This window comes from Peromyscus leucopus, chromosome 17 (assembly GCF_004664715.2).
Source record: "Peromyscus leucopus breed LL Stock chromosome 17, UCI_PerLeu_2.1, whole genome shotgun sequence".
In the NCBI taxonomy this organism is placed as follows: domain Eukaryota; kingdom Metazoa; phylum Chordata; class Mammalia; order Rodentia; family Cricetidae; genus Peromyscus; species Peromyscus leucopus.
This window is the reverse complement of record NC_051077.1, coordinates 12803748-12820352: the sequence shown is the minus strand read 5'-3', so window position 1 is coordinate 12820352 and position 16605 is coordinate 12803748. Positions and strand designations below refer to the sequence as shown.

Sequence of the window (16605 nt, the reverse complement as noted above, 5' to 3'; positions counted from 1 at the left end):
GCTCACCGGGCACCGAGCACAGTAGGCACTGCCTAGGGAATCAGGAAACCCATTAAGTCTCTGGCCCTGCGCTCGCTAAAGGAATCAAATAGGAATGCTAACCTCTGCGACATGGAATTGAGAGCAGTTAATGAAAACACAGAATCTGTTTCATTTCCCACGCATCGCTAACCAAACCCTGCCTGGATGCTGCCTCTCAGATCAGCCAAGCCCAAGCTCTCTATGTGACCCAGGAGTGATGGCTGTCCGTGAGGCGGTCCACCCCTGCTGCCCGCTCTGGCTTAGATCTCCCTGTGAAGCGTGCTGTGGCTTAGGTCACTCGGTCTTAACCTCTTGCGAGAGGGTCCCAAGGTTCTTCCCCGAAGACGGAAATGGGTCTGGCTGGTCAAGCTGAGTTTGGAGGTCCTTGGTCGGGTTCCTGTCCCCAGAAGGTGTGCTCAGGCCTGAGCCAGAGTGAGCTGCCACACCATGCTTCCTTCCTTGTTCCGAACCCTTCCTCCTGACTGTCTGGACCATCAGAAACTCTCCCCAGGTCCCTCTTATTCTACTCCAACGTCAAGTGTGAGCTGGTCTTATGCCGGGCACTGATGCGGCTCAGCTTGTCGCAGATGCGGGTGCAGGAGGCTCAAACCTGTCCTGTGGAGCTCATAGCCCATTGACCCTTGCATATCACACTCCTACTTGGGCTTGGCTTCCCTCCTCACAGTCCTCTGGGTTAAAGGGGACCTGGAGTTAAGTCTTCCCATCAGAGAGACACAGGACCAAATTCAGAACCTTAACGGATTGCCCACATTCAACTGGTAGTAGCTCCTTGGGTTCAAGTTTCTTCCTCCCTTGCCACTGGGACCCTTGACAGTTTTGTTGTTGGTTGTTTTTTTTTCTTTCTTTCACAAAAGGCCAGTGTCAGGTTGTAAAGATCACACACACCTAGAAGGCACATTAGAAGAGTCCCTTCCTCCTCGTGGGCCTGGGGTGTGCCCTGTGTGAATCTCCCTGGATGCTGATGGGGATGGGAAGTCCTACTTCTATTCCCGCCTGCCTGCCTGCCTGATTCCTTTGGAGAGGGAGCTGTATGGGGCAGGGCTGTGAGCAAGGGGGAGGGTGCAGACCGCAGGGTGGGAAAGACACCCAAGACTCGACCCACACAAGAGCTTGGTTCTTGGTGTCTCCGTGGGCAAGGCCGGGCTTGTCACTTCACCCAGCCACTGGTGGAGGCAGCCGAGACTTGGTGACAGCTTCCTCCGCGGAAGAGATGAATGAAGCAATTGTGTCCTCGGTGCGGAGAAGGTTCCAGATGGAGGAGATGTTTTCAATGGCAATGACCCCGGGATGGAATATTTCAATGAGTCAACAAACAGAGATATTGGCACGGGCTTCCCTTTGGTCTTGTGAGTACTTGTGGACCTCCGGAGGTATTCTTGGCACGAAGGGCCCTGTCTAAAAGCTTTTATTTCCTTCATCTCCGCGGCCGCTCCTCCCATCTCCTGCAGGGATTCCAAACTCAGATTCTTAGACAACAAAGGCGGGTAGTTATCAGAACCCCAGTGGGTGAGTTCTCAAGCCAGAGGGAGAGTTTTCTCATGGCTCTACAGACCCCGCCCCCCCTTTTCTTGGTTTTGTTCTAGGAAGCATCAGATGGCCATGCTTAAGGGGTCTCTTGGAAGTTGCTCCACACCAGCTCACAGTTTAAGAGGGTGTGTTAGTCCTGCAAGATGTCTGGTTGGTGACTTAGTAGTTTTATACAGCTTCTGGAACCTGGGGGGGGGGCACGGTGAGAGAGTGGGTAAGTGGTCCAGAGAGTGGTGGGCAACCAGGAAACCCAGGTGTTTAATCCCCCGTGAAGGACAGGTCCCATCCGAGGAGGTCCTATGTGATGCCATTAGGATTGGAGGAGAAAAAGCAGTAATATGGTGGAGGTCGGTGGAGGTGAGATTTGGAAACCGGAGGTTCTGGCTTGGCAACCCTCTGGGAGGGAGACCTCTCCAGTCGCTGAAAGACTTACGGGCATCTTCCATCTTACCTGAACAAGGTAGTTCAGGATGGATGTCTCTGGTTTTTACCAGCGCTCAGGGACTGCCGGAGAGTGAATGAGTTGGGCAGTGGGGGCCTCTCTCCACTTCTGAGAGTGTCTTCCACGGTTTCACTTGACCTGTGGTGGCAGCTAGGCCGATGACCTCTTGTTGACACCAAAGATGGCCGCTCCTGGGGGTGGAGGATCAAGGTCAGAAACAGAAACTGTAATTAAATCTTTTTTTAGCCTGCCTCATCCCCAGCAGGAGGTTATTCTTAGTGCCCAGTGAGGGGGCAGGAAGGGGCAAAAGGCTGTCTCTGACCTTGTGACCTCCTGGTGCTTGGTAGAGGTTAGGGACTGAGCTCTCCTTGAGCATTTTCCGAGTCCAGAATCTGCAGACCATGCTGCTTCCAGGACAGAGGGCAAGGCCAAAGCGCTGAGCATCGGCATTTGCCATTCAAAGTCTCTGGTCCTCTGACTTTGGACCTTGGGGTTGAATGTGGCCAGTGCCCTGGAGAAGTTCTGCCTGTGTAGGCTGAGGCAGGTGTGGTTTGTATTCTCCAAACTGGTGTCCTTCTTTTTTTATTTGTTTGTTTTTCTGACTTACCCCGGCTGAGAAGACTGCTGCTTCCTACCTTCTTCTTCCTCTGGAGTCAGGCCAGAGCCCACGTTCCTGGCCTAAGGACCCTGGGCAAGACAGCAGAGGCCGTGGATTAGGCGTTTGGCCACTCCCTCCCCTAACGTTTTTCCAGGTGCATTAGGAAGAGCTGTTTATTCTTCCTGCCTCCTCCCCAGGTGTGTCCTCTTCTCCATCCATCTCTTAGCCCATTCTTCTTCACCCGATCCCATCCGCCAAGGAAGTCAGCCAAGAGTATAACTTGGTCTGGCCTCCTGCAGAACGGATCCCAGCGTCTCCCATTCAGCCAGAGCCAAGGATGAAAAGCAGTGGGCCGTGGGGTTCAAGTTCTTGGAGCTCACGCTACAGATATTTCACTTTCAAGAAGAAAAATTACTATCCACTGTGGAGTTGCCTCCAAAATGAAGAGCGAGGATCCTGTTCCCCTTGGCTACTCCTCCGGGCTGTGTTCTCGTTCACGTGTGTTTTTATAAACAGCAGAGCCCCATTTCGTTGGGGGGGGGCACCCTTCCCTTCTAGTTCCTTCCTCTTGAGCCCCCCTCTCCCCACCTGCAGACCCAGCTGGGGCCTGCAGCATTTCCCACACATGTATATACAATCTCCTTCCTCAGCGAATGGCTAGTTGTCTTGACTGGGACCGCACTGGGACGCCTCCCTATGTCCTGAAAACCTTCACCCTGGATGGCTGCTGAGGGTATCCGGCCTGACTTCATGTCTACTGCGCCTCTCGCTGTATCTCTCAGGTCATCTATTTTTCTATATCTCGTCATCTTTAATATCTTACTCTAGCTTTTTACCCCATGTCTGGCCATGGCTAGCTAAGCTGGGACCACTTACACATTGGTGCCCTTACCTTTTTTTTTTTTTTTTGGACAGGGAAGATCTCACTATGTAGTTCTTGGCCTGGGACTCACTGTGTAGACCAGGCTGGCCTAGAACTCCCAGAGATCCACCTGCCTCAGTCTCCTGAGTGCTGGAGTTCAAAGTGTGCACCACCTCACCTGACCTCCTCCTCTTCATTCTCTTCCCTCATTATCACCCCAAACTGAGACCTGGTGATTTTCCTAAATTTCTAAGTGGCTGTATCATCACATGCGTGGAGACCCCAACTTTCCCCCATCTTGATGATGATGACTGAGAGGCTCTGGGGAGTCCTTTTGAGAACCCCCTTTTCATTATACCCTGTCTCCCCTGGATCCTGCTTTTCCCATCAGCATGTGTTCTGGGTCTTGTCTACAGACCTCTGCTGGGAACATCATTGTTTCTGTGTGTGTGTGTGTGTGTGTGTGTGTGTGTGTGTGTGTGTGTGTGTACATGAGTGCACACACATATGCACCCATGCACAGGTATCACTGAAAGCCCTTTCAAGACCTGGATGTGGCACACACCTTTAATCCCAGCTCTCTAGAGGCAGAGGCGGGCCATCTCTGTGATTCATGGCCAGCTAGGTCTTCATAGAAAGTGCTGGCCAGGATTACCTTGTAAGACCTTGTCTCAAAACCAAACCAAACCAAAGACACAGTCTAACCGAGCTGCATAGTTTTTATGGAGAGATAGCTTAGAAATTAAGAGCACTTACAGCTCCTCCTCAGGACCCGAGTTTGGTCCCCAGCATTCCCATGGTGCCTCACAACTGTTATAACTCTGGTCCTAGTGAACCTGATGCCCTATTCTGGCCTCTGTAGGCAGCAGGCAGGCAAACGCTCATACACATGTGTTGATGTAACCAACCGTCTTATTAAATAAGAAACACAGAAACAATGTAAAAGAGAAAGCCAAGAGGTCAGAGCTCAGAGCTAAATCTCACCCTTCCTTCTGCTGTCCCAGCTTCGCGAAAAGAGACCTACTTCCTGTCGGTTAGTTTTTTTAAAGTATGTTGTTCTGCCTTCTCATTGGTTGTAAACCCAAACACATGACTGCCTCGTCACTGTCTGAATGTACAGCCCCCTAGGTCTTAAAGGTATATGTCTCCAATGCTGACTGTATCCCTGAACACACAGAGATCTTATGGGATTAAAGGCGTGTGCCACCACCGCCACACTCTTGCTATGGCTCTAATAGCTCTGACCCTGAACACACAGAGATCTTATGGGATTAAAGGCGTGTGCCACCACCGCCACACTCTTGCTATGGCTCTAATAGCTCTGACCCCCAGACAACTTTATTTATTAACATACAATCAAAATAATATTTCAGTACAATTAGATTACCACCACATTTCCCCTTTTCTATTTTAATAAAAAGAAAAAAAGCAAAAGGTTATAACTAACAAAAGAAAAACTATATACAAAAGTACAATAACTATATACAATATATACAAGTAATAAATACCTAAACAGGTATTTGACAAATCAGAGAAAATAATTCCATTATCTATCCTATTTTGGTAAATCCAAGATGTATCTAATGCACTTTCTATCCTAATTAATTTTCAACTATAACTAACTAATCTTCAACCATAACTAACTAATCTTCAACTCCCTCAGAGACCCAAGAAGGGAATAATATTAGCTAACAAAAATAAAAACAGGAAGTGCATGCAAGCAACTTCCAAAAAATTTTGTGAGTTGACAGAAACAGCCAGCTGCCTGGGCAGTCACCTGAGGTTTCTCCGCAGTGTTGGGGCATCATCTTCAGCCTATAGGCTCAGTGTATCTGACAGACTCATTTGGAAGTAGGATGTACACAAGGTCAACAGTTCAACCTCACATTGGGTGAGAGCAGTCCACGTACCAGAAACACCTGAATTCCACTAGTGTCCTGTCATGATTCAGGATTTTAAATTCTGGAAATTGTTGACTGTTTTTTAATTCAGCTGTCCATTCTTCTTGGCTGTGTATATATGGCTTCATCTCAGCATCCCCTTCTTCTCCACATCCCTCTATTAAATGCCAGTCTACTTTTGAGAGGCATGAGCTTTCAGCTGCTGTTCCATTGTACAACAGAATCCATCGGACCTCTGCCTGTTAAGCTGCCTTCAAAGAAAAGGGCACTGTACCTTTTCCGGATGCGAAGGCCACTTCAGGGATGGGGCCATATTGTCCTGGCTTCAGAAGATGCCTTTTGATAAAGCCATAACCACACTTGTTTTGGCAAGAATCAGTAGTCCCTTGTTTCGTGATCTGTCTGTCCATTTTGTCCTGTTGATTCGAGGATACTTTGTTGTCCAGTGGCTAACTTTTGCCAGAATGAAAGTTGACTCCATATGCAGTTTCTTCAATGCCCATATTTTCTCTAAAGTAGATTGGTACTGCCAGGAGCCGACATGTCTCAAAAAAGAAAAATTTTCTAAGTTATTAAAACATTTTAAATGCCATATTCTGTAGATCTCTGAAGGGTTTGAAGATGACCTGTCTAAAACATCTCTGCTCAATTTTTAAAACATATCTAATATGACTACAAGTTCTATGATAATGTCTAACTACTAGCTTTCATTTCTTTATATCCTAATAGTTGATAATAATAACATTCAAGGATCAGAAATTTGCATTACATTGTTAAATGGATGGAATAAATACAATTAGAAATATACATATAGCATTTTCTAACAATATCAGTTTCAAATTTGTATACAATATAAAACAATTCAATCCAATGTAAAGTATTTAAAACTAGTAATTGTCTTTTTCTTTTCTTTCTTTCTTTTTTTTCTTTCTTTCTTTTTTTTTTTTTAAACAAGAACCTTAAATCTAATCTCCTTTGCTTAGCCTTTTTCCTAACCCTTGACAATAACTTGTAACCAACCCCCCTAAATACTGAAAATTATCCCAGACCCAAAACCCATTAAAAAGACCAAAAAACCACCCGCCCCACACCACCTCTTTGGGAATGTGGGCGTCGTATTCTTAAAATTGCTTCCTGCTGGGTATGGGCGAAGTTTTCTTTATCCTGAAAGAAAAATTTTAGGTTAATTGTCAAATTCTAGGAGAGGTAACTATATCCTTCATTATCCAGTCTGTGTATAATGCCAAAGTTCAGGGTTTATCTCAAGTCCTTATTCAAGTAGTCTTTGAGACTGGATCATCTCAGCTAGTCATCTCAAATTTGCTCTGAGCACCTTGTAGTTCAAAGCTGATCTATGGATGATGTTTGTCAGCTTAATGATATTATTATTGTCCACGTGGAATTGTTGTTGTTGTGGGGCCCCATCTTCTTTCTGGAGACTTCAGTTGATGTTAGGCCTGGCCGTGATTTCCTGCAGAAAACTGATAAGAGACTCGAACACAAAAACATATATATGCAGCTAGCCTTTTTTCTAGAATTAGTTAGTACTCTATGTGACCATTCATATCTTAACAAAGTTTAAAATGTATATATATATATATATTAATCTTGTAAATTTTGATATAAAATTTATACTTTGAGAAAAGTTTAAAGAATCAGAATAGAATCAAAGAGTTGAGATTAGTAATAGAATAGTCCCTTAATTAATTTTGCTTTTGTCCTGTACCATAGCAGAAGATGGCTCTTATTCTGGCATGATACAGGGAGTTTGCATTTACCTTTTAACAACATGCTTGATTTTAAAGAAGGAGAGAGCCATTCTCCAACTCCAAAGTCAGCTTTAAATTTTAATTGAACTGGGACTATTAGAAAACCAATAGTGTTAAATCTTTAGAGAAAAGCAGAAACAAACATTTAGGAAGACATAAAATTTTTTAGATAATATATACCCATACACCGTTTCATTCTGTTTCTTGGGATAGATGATTTGTCCCTTTTCTTCAGTTGTCTCATTTGTCCAGTGTTCTTCAGATTCCTTAACCTTCATTTTCCTAAAAGACAAAAACAAAAACCTTTCCCCAAGACTAATTTTGGGGATGTTCCTTTTTGGCAAGTTATTATCTGATTAAATGAAAAGGCATGTTTTATTGATACAAGTTAGTTTAAATTGGATGTTCATGCTGGTTGATGAACTATCACCTCCTCAATTAAGAGGTCTCTCTTGTTCAAATCGAACCTTTATCAATTTTGATGGTACCCACAGCTTATCTTCTCCTGTAGAAACAAAAGCAAAACCACGTCCCCAATGTAATACATACCCTGGTTTCCATTCTGAGGTCAGCACATCCTTAAAGTATATAGGCTGATTTAATTCTGTAGTTTTTTCTATTATCCAATGTCTCTCTGCAGCTGTTGTTCCTTTCTCATTGGCATTCAGAAAATTCAAAGTTAGAAGAGCATTATGCAGTCTATTTCTGGGGGTTTTTGTTACCCATTTCTGTTTATTTAGCATATCCTTTAGAGTTCTGTTTGATCTTTCTATAACTGCTTGACCTGTAGGATTATGTGGTATGCCTGTAATATGCTTTATATTGTAATAAGCAAAAAACTGTTTCATTTTAACAGAGACATATGATGGAGCATTGTCAGTTTTGATTTGTGCAGGTATACCCATGATGGCCATAACTTCTAGCAAATGAGTGATTGCAGAATCAGCCTTTTCAGAACTCAAAGCAGTTGCCCATTGAAATCCTGAAAAAGTATCAATGGTGTGGTGTACATATTTCAGTTTTCCAAATTCTGCAAAGTGAAACACGTCCATCTGCCAGATTTCATTTCTCTGAGTACCCTTTGGGTTACATCCTGCTGGTAATGGCGTTTGATTGTAGAAGGAACAAGTAGGACATTTCTTTACTATTTCTTTGGCTTGTTGCCAGGTTATGGAAAAATCCTTTTTTAAACCTTTACTATTGACGTGATGTTTTTTATGAAATTCTGAGGCTTCCAGCACATTTCCTATCAATAATTTATCAATCTCATCATTGCCTTGTGCTAGAGGGCCTGGCAGACCAGTATGGGATCGAATGTGAGTTATATATAAAGGATGATTCCTTTTCCTGATTGTATCTTGTAATTGAATAAATAGTGAAGTTAATTCTGAAGCATCAGGGATAAATTCTGCAGTCTCAATATGTAACACCACTCTTTCAGCATACTGAGAGTCAGTTACTATGTTGAGAGGTTCTGAAAAATCCATTAATACCAACAGAATAGCATACAATTCTGATTTTTGAACTGAATTATACGGACTTTGAACCACTTTACTTAAATTTTCTGATTTGTAACCTGCCTTTCCTTCTTTGTTGGCATCTGTATAAAATGTACGAACTCCAGATATGGGTTTTTGCCGTACAATTCGAGGCAAGATCCATTCAGCTCTCTTTATAAGATCAATTCTATTGCTTTTGGGATATTTGCTGTTAATTTCTCCCAAAAAATTACTGCAAGCTCTTTGCCAAGGTTCACTTTCTGTCCATAATTTTTCAATGTCCTCCTTAGTTAATGGTACGACAATTTCTGCTGGGTCTATGCCTGCTAATTGACGAAGTCTCAATTTTCCTTTGTAAATCAAGTCAGAGATTTTTTCCACATAAGTTTTTAATTTTTTATTTGGTTTATTTGGTAAAAATATCCATTCCAATATAATATCTTCCCTCTGCATTAATATTCCAGTAGGAGAACGCCTAGAAGGTAAGATAACCAAAATGCAATCCAGCTTTGGATCAATACGATTCACGTGTCCTTCATGCACTTTCTTTTCTACCAAGGCTAATTCTTTCTCAGCTTCAGGTGATAATTCTCTTGGACTATTTAAGTCCTTGTCACCTTCTAAGGTTTTGAACAAATTAGTCAGTTCATCATTTTTTACCCCAACAATAGTTCGTAGATGAGAAATGTCTCCAAATAATCTTTGAAAGTCATTAAGAGTCTGTAGTCTATCTCTCCGAATTTGCACCTTTTGGGGTCTAATTTTTTGTAGCTCTATTTTATATCCTAAATAATTAATAGAATCTCCTCTTTGTATCTTTTCAGGAGCAATTTGTAATCCCCAGCAAGGCAAAATTTTCTTTACTTCTTCAAATATTATTTCTAAAGTATCTGCATTTGAGTCAGCTAGTAAAATATCGTCCATATAATGATAAATTATAGATTTAGGAAATTTTTTACGTATCACTTCCAATGGCTGTTGTACAAAATATTGGCACAGAGTTGGGCTATTCAACATTCCCTGTGGGAGGACCCTCCATTGAAATCTTTTAACCGGTTGAGAATTATTATAAGTAGGCACTGTAAAAGCAAATCTTTCTTTGTCTTTTTCTTGTAAGGGTATTGAAAAGAAACAGTCTTTTAAATCAATAACTATGAGAGGCCATCCTTTTGGTAACAGAGTAGGCAAAGGCATCCCAGATTGTAGAGAGCCCATTGGCTGAATTACTTTGTTAATTGCTCTAAGGTCTGTTACCATTCTCCATTTACCAGATTTCTTTTTAATAACAAATACAGGAGAATTCCAAGGGCTGGTTGATTCTTCAATATGCTGAGCATTTAACTGTTCTTCTACCAGCTCTTCTAAAGCCTGGAGTTTCTCTGTTGTTAAAGGCCATTGCTGGACCCATACAGGCTTGTCTGTTAACCATTTTAAAGGTAGAGCTGTTGGTGTCTTTGGAAGATCATCAGTTATTGTGCCCTGTTCTTGTATAATATGGATGGCTGGTGACCACTCATTAGAACAATATCTTCTAATATTTCTCTCAGTAACATGTGCTAGTTTATGATTTGTTTCTGAGATTGGAGGGATGTTAATCTGAGTATTCCATTGTTGCAACAAGTCTCGACCCCACAGGTTCATAGTTATGTTAGCCACATATGGTTTTAATTTTCCTCTCTGTCCTTCTGGACCTATACATTCGAGCCATCTTGCACTCTGTTTCACCTGAGATAATGTCCCAATTCCTAACAGTTGAACGTTTACCTCCTGAAGAGGCCAAGTTGGATGCCAAAATTCTGGTGCAATTATGGTAACGTCCGCACCTGTGTCTACCAGACCAGACAACAAAACACCATTTATTTTTATTGTTAATTTTGGTCTTTGTTCATTAATAGAAGTTTGCCAAAAAATTTTCTTTATGTTTTCTCCTGAATTTTCTATTCTCTCTGTTTCATCATCCTGACCAGCATGATTTATTCCAATAGGCATTTGGTTATTTAATCGCTCTCCAGAGCAGGCATTTCCTCTATGGCTGCAGGAAAGGTTTGAACTGGATTTGCACTGGGGGCCTGCGCGAGGCCCCTCTGGGAGTTTCCCGAAGACTGAGGCAAAGGATTACCCTGTCTGTCCTTTGTTGATCTACATTCATTGGTCCAGTGTTTTCCCTTACCACACCTTCTGCATACTCCAGAAGGAAGGGGCCTTCTGTTGCCATTGTTCCTTGAAGAAACATTGTTTCTGGGAATGACCTGTCTACAGTCCCTTTTCAAATGTCCTTGCTTTCCACATCCAAAACATCTAACACTCCTCAAACCTTTTGAAATTACTTCTCCTACCCATGTATCATCATGCTCATCAGCTTCAACATTAATTGTTTCTCTAATCCAATCTTCCATAGGTGCAGATCTTGCCCTTAATGGCCTGATTATTGTTTTGCATGCTGCATTCGCATTCTCAAAGGCCAAAGATTCAATTATTGCCTTACTAGCTTCTGAATCCGAGACCATTCTCTTTACTGCTGAAGCCAGTCTTTGTAAAAAATCTGTAAAAGACTCTTTTGGGCCTTGCTTCACCTTTGTAAATGACTCAGATTTTTTTCCTGGTTCCTCAACTTTGTCCCATGCATTCAAGGCTGCCGTTCGACATAAAATTAGGGTTTGGACATCATATAAACATTGTGTTTGTGCTGAAGCATATTGGCCTTCGCCCATAAGCTGATCCTGGCAAACTTGTATTCCTTTATCCCTCCATTGTTTTTCTATGTTTTTAGCCTCCTCCTTAAACCAAGTCAGAAATTGAAGTCTCTGGCTGGGTTCCAGAACACCTTGTGCAGGTCCCGCCAGTCCTGTGGTACTATCCTATTATATGTTGACCAAGAGTTTAACATTTGCTTTACATATGGGGAATGCATGCCATAAGATACTATTGCCTCCTTAAACCTTTTTAAATCCAACATTTCAATTGGAGCCCAATTATTTTGTGTAGCCATTTGATCAGGCATCTGCTGTACGGTTACAGGATAAATTAAGGGTGACTGTGTGAAAACAGGCTTTCTTTCTGCAACCTTATGATCCCGACTTGAAACAACTTCACTGTTAATTTCTTCTGTCTGAATTTTTACAGGTTTAGCAAGTTCTTCTAAAGCTGTTATCCTGGCACTTAAATTGACTATCTTTTTAAATATTAAAATGTGGATTATTATAGTGATAAGGTGCATAATTCCACCAATACTAATATTATATAGTTGTTCCATTGCCAGACTGCCTAAAATTTCGAACAAAAACCAATTTTCTTCCAATGTACACATAAAACCCATTTTTTTTTTAATGTGGAAAAAATTCTCTTTTAGATAGTTTCCTTTAAAATATCTGATATGTTATGACTTACCAAATCTGCGTAGAACAGTAGAAATCCGAGGGGATTTTCAAAGCAGCCACCTAGTGTCCCAGGTGTAAATCCAAAGAGAAAGAGAGAGAGAGAGAGAGAGAGAGAGAGAGAGAGAGAGAGAGAGAGAGAGAGCGCAAGAAAGCGTAGCTGGCTAAAGTTTAAATGCAGCCACGTGTTCCCTCTTATGCCGAATCAAGGCTTGGGTCTGGCTTCCTTAAGCTCCGACCACGTGCGTTGGCTTTACAGGCAGGGCCCTGTTCGGCAGGGCAACTCTGAGTTGTTTGTAGCACCGGCTTTAAGCAAGCAGGATTTAAGCAAGCAGCTCACCGATAGTCCAGCCTGAGGTCAAGCAGAACTAGACCCAGGCTAAGGACTAAGAAGCCGATCGCCGCCGGCCGCCACGTGCCGCCGCCGCTGCCGCCGCCGCCGCGGGCCGCCTGCCGCCCTTGCGGGAAAGCGGACCTGCCGCCAAGCCAAGCAGTTTTTAATGGATTCTTGTCACATTGGGCGCCAGATGTTGATGTAACCAACCGTCTTATTAAATAAGAAACACAGAAACAATGTAAAAGAGAAAGCCAAGAGGTCAGAGCTCAGAGCTAAATCTCACCCTTCCTTCTGCTGTCCCAGCTTCGCGAAAAGAGACCTACTTCCTGTCGGTTAGTTTTTTTAAAGTATGTTGTTCTGCCTTCTCATTGGTTGTAAACCCAAACACATGACTGCCTCGTCACCGTCTGAATGTACAGCCCCCTAGGTCTTAAAGGTATATGTCTCCAATGCTGACTGTATCCCTGAACACACAGAGATCTTATGGGATTAAAGGCGTGTGCCACCACCGCCACACTCTTGCTATGGCTCTAATAGCTCTGACCCTGAACACACAGAGATCTTATGGGATTAAAGGCGTGTGCCACCACCGCCACACTCTTGCTATGGCTCTAATAGCTCTGACCCCCAGACAACTTTATTTATTAACATACAATCAAAATAATAATTCAGTACAATTAGATTACCACCACACACATGAAATAAAAAAACCTTAAAAAGCGGGCAGTGGTGGCACACACCTTTAATCCCAGCACTTGGGAGGCAGAGCCAGGTGGATCTCTGTGAATTCAAGGTCAGCTTGGTCTACAGAGCAAGCTCCAGGACAGGCTCCAAAGCTACACAGAAACCCTGTCTAGAAAAAACAAGACAAAACAAAACAAAAACCTTAAAAAAAGTCTGTCCAAGGCTCAGCTATCCTCCAGGGATTATAATTTCCAGGAGGAATTTCCGAATGGAATCCCGGCATCTACATCTTAAACACAACTTTAGAGTGTCTTTTGGCCTCTAGTTTGGGCAGCCTTCTGCCCTCTGGAACACACGTTTCTTTGTGACACTGAGATTGCCTCCTCCATGTACAGTCTCTCTTGATAATAGGGTGACTATTCTGTTTTTCATATCAGGATTCTCTTCTGCTTGTATACTTTGTGGAAACGTCTCCTGAGCTCTGTGTCTGCGGAAGCAGCTTTGGCCTAAGCAGAGCCGAGTCAGGGAAAGTGGTTCCAGGGTGGGCGTGGAAGCAAATTCAAGCCCCAGGCTGGGGGAAACGTTCGTTGGTCATTTCTGGGCAAGACGTTTCTTTTGCCTCTGGGAAATCTTCGAGTAGGATGGTTTTCCTCTGGATCTGGAGGGGAAGTAGCAACTAGCTTGGCAACCAGTTGCGGGATGAAGCTGATCCCATAGAAGTCAGGGCCAGAGCGCAGAAAGAGACTGGGTCCTAATGTCACTAGCAGAGCAGATGAATAGGACTGAAACTAAAACCAACTCTGACCCGCGTTTCCACCCACAGGTGTCTTTCAATAACTGATTGTATTGAGGTAAGTCTTAACTCTGTAGCCCCAGCTGGACTGGAGCTTCCCAAGGCTGACCCCAGACGTGTGGCAGCCCTTCGGGCCTCTCCCTCCTGAGTTGCTTGGGTTGTGGTAGAGCCATCATCGTGTTCAGCTCTACTCTGATTTAGATCTCTGTTAGCCTTCACAAGCCGGGCCACCTCATTTAACACTCCATGTTCCTGTTATAGTTAAACCTGTAACCTCCAAGATCTAGGCAGGGATCCCAAATTCTGTAGTCTCATTTGTCCCACAAATTCAGCAAATCCAAAGTTGATCTTAGTTTTGTTTGACATGGGAATCTTACGTAGTCCAGGTTGCCCTCAAAATTGCTATGTAGCTGTGAATGACCTTGAATTCCCTGTCTTCCTGGTTCCAATTCCCGGGTATGGAGATTCCAGGCACATGCCACCACGCACAACTCCAACCTCACAGGTCACTACTGTTGTTTGCAGGGCTGGAGCTTGGAGCCAGGGCCTTGTACATGCTAATCAAGCACTTCCCCACTGATCGGCATCTTCATCCCTAACCTGACCTTTTAAATCATTCCCCAACAACCTGCTTCTGGTCACATACTCCCTACCTTTGTTCACAGCTCCTCTGTCCTTCTGCTGTCCTAGCTAGGAGCTGGTTGTCATCAGACTATTTGTATATCCCATATCCAGTAGGACACCTCATCCTGTTGTTTCTCCTCCTTTACCGCATCTGATCTGCCCCCTTGTCTTGGTCTACTTCTACATATTGACTCAGTTGTCCATCATCCCTTATGCCTTCCCATGCAGGCTCCTCACTGAGGCCAGCCTTCTAAGTTACAAGAGTGACCACTTGTGGCCTCTGTCCGGGTGATTCCTCTCTGTCTTACGTAAAGACAGTCTTCTAGATTATGACTACTGAGGCCTTCTGCTCTTCTGGAATGTTCCAGGTCTCTGAGGACTTTGCCTGTGTCTTCTGCTCTCTTGGTGTTTCCCTATTTCTTTCTCCAGGAAAACTCTTACCCAGTGGCTGGGTTGGCTGCCCATTTCTGTGTCTACAGGTACATCCAGCTGACCACCTGCTAGTCTCCTACTTTGTGTTGTCTTTACAAGGTGAGCAAGGCTACTGTGCCCCTTACTTCTGTTAACCTCAGCCTTCAGCATAGTCCTTGGCTTGTAATAATTACTCAGTGGGTGCTCACTTGGGATGAGTGAGGAAAACAGACCTTATCCCCACAGCCCACTCTCTGCAGACTTTTTTCCTTCTGGCTCTGAGATAAGCTTCCTCTGTTTGGGGGACATCGTGAGGTATCTGAGGGACTCCTGAGTTGTTTTCCTGTGCTTACAGTCATTGCCAAAGGCAGTCTTTAGGAAGTGACCCTCCTTTGGGATGAGGCAGATGACATGAGCTGCGGAAAGGACCCCCCGAGAGTCAGCTTCTGGCAGCAGCATCATGTGGGAGAAGGAACTGGGATGTTTCTTCCTCAGGAATTCTGGGGCAATTGAGACCATTTTGGTCTCTGGAATTCCTAGCAAAATGCTGCTTTTTGCTTTGGGGCAAAATGTACTAAAACTTCTAGACTGTTAGGGGCCAGGCAGGGAGACACAGAGTAGACAGGTCTGGTTGTCCTCTCTCTGGTCCTCTCCTTATGTACCTGCCCCATCCACTGTGAGTCACCTCCCTCGTGAGCCTCTGTGCATCACTCCACTGTGGAGGCAGGAGTGCGGTGTCACTTTTCTGCAGGCCTGGAGACCCACACCTCGTCTACTCATCAGCCTGTAGATAGGAAGCAGAATAGAGAGGTAGGAGGAGCCTGGGGCTGCCGGACCCGGGCTGCTGGACCCGGGCTGCGGAAGCTGGTGAGAGGGAGCTGCACGGAGTTGGAAATTCTGAATTCTGATGGAAACTGCTGACCACAAGCACGTGATGGGCACTAGCTGTGACGTCGAATCCTCCTCCCAGTGGCTTTAACTCACTGTGATGTCGAACCTTTCTCCGGCGGCCCTTCTAATGAGGTCCCGTTCTGGCCATAGAGACCGGCTTTCCGTTAAGTGCCCCAGACGCCCCAGCTGCGGTAATTCCCTCCCCGTCCTGCATCTGAGTGGGCTTCAGCCCAGGTACTGAGGCCCCGGCAGGGCCGGCATCAGCAGGGGAAGAGAGCTGGACGGCAGGGCCCCGACTGTGCAGCGGGAACATTATAAACTCGCTCCACCGGAGGCCATGCCTCACATCCTTCTCCAGGTGGGGAAGCAATGCTCTTTCCGAGGGACGTGAGAAGGATACAGGAGCTAAGGCGCAAGGAGCAGTGATGGGAAGAGCGGAGAAGCAGCAGAAGTCGATAACCACTTGGAGTGCCGGCTGTCTGCGCTAAAGGCCACCCAATAGCCTCTGTGACTGCCCGGGCCTCTGCCCGTCGGACTGCTCCTGTGTCCTGCTTAGGGACCACCGTGCGGCAGTCATCAACTCTATCTTTCCCTTACATCCTGCTGCTCCCCCAGCCTCCCTCCCTCCATTATCCGGGCACCGACCCCTTTAAGTTTGTAGAGTACCATTCCTAGGGCTATCTGAACTTTATTTATTTATTTTTATTAATTTTTTTTATTCATTTCACATACCAACCACAGGTCTCCTCCTCATCCCTCCTCCCGCTCCCCAGCGATATCTGAACTTTGTTAGCACTTCTCAAAGCCTAAGGCCCTTGAGGAAATAGAATTATTGGTGGATCCGACAGGCT

At 44.5% G+C, this 16605-nt stretch overlaps 1 long non-coding RNA gene across 1 annotated transcript; it reads right to left on the bottom strand.

Moving 5' to 3' along the window:
- Positions 1 to 86: 86 nt before the first annotated feature.
- LOC119089210 lies at positions 87 to 15600 on the bottom strand. The gene is made up of 3 exons (XR_005093079.1): positions 15526 to 15600; positions 2021 to 2202; positions 87 to 1484 (listed from the first exon to the last, which is right to left on the bottom strand). It is a non-coding gene; the product is annotated as an uncharacterized LOC119089210 (long non-coding RNA).
- Positions 15601 to 16605: the final 1005 nt, after the last annotated feature.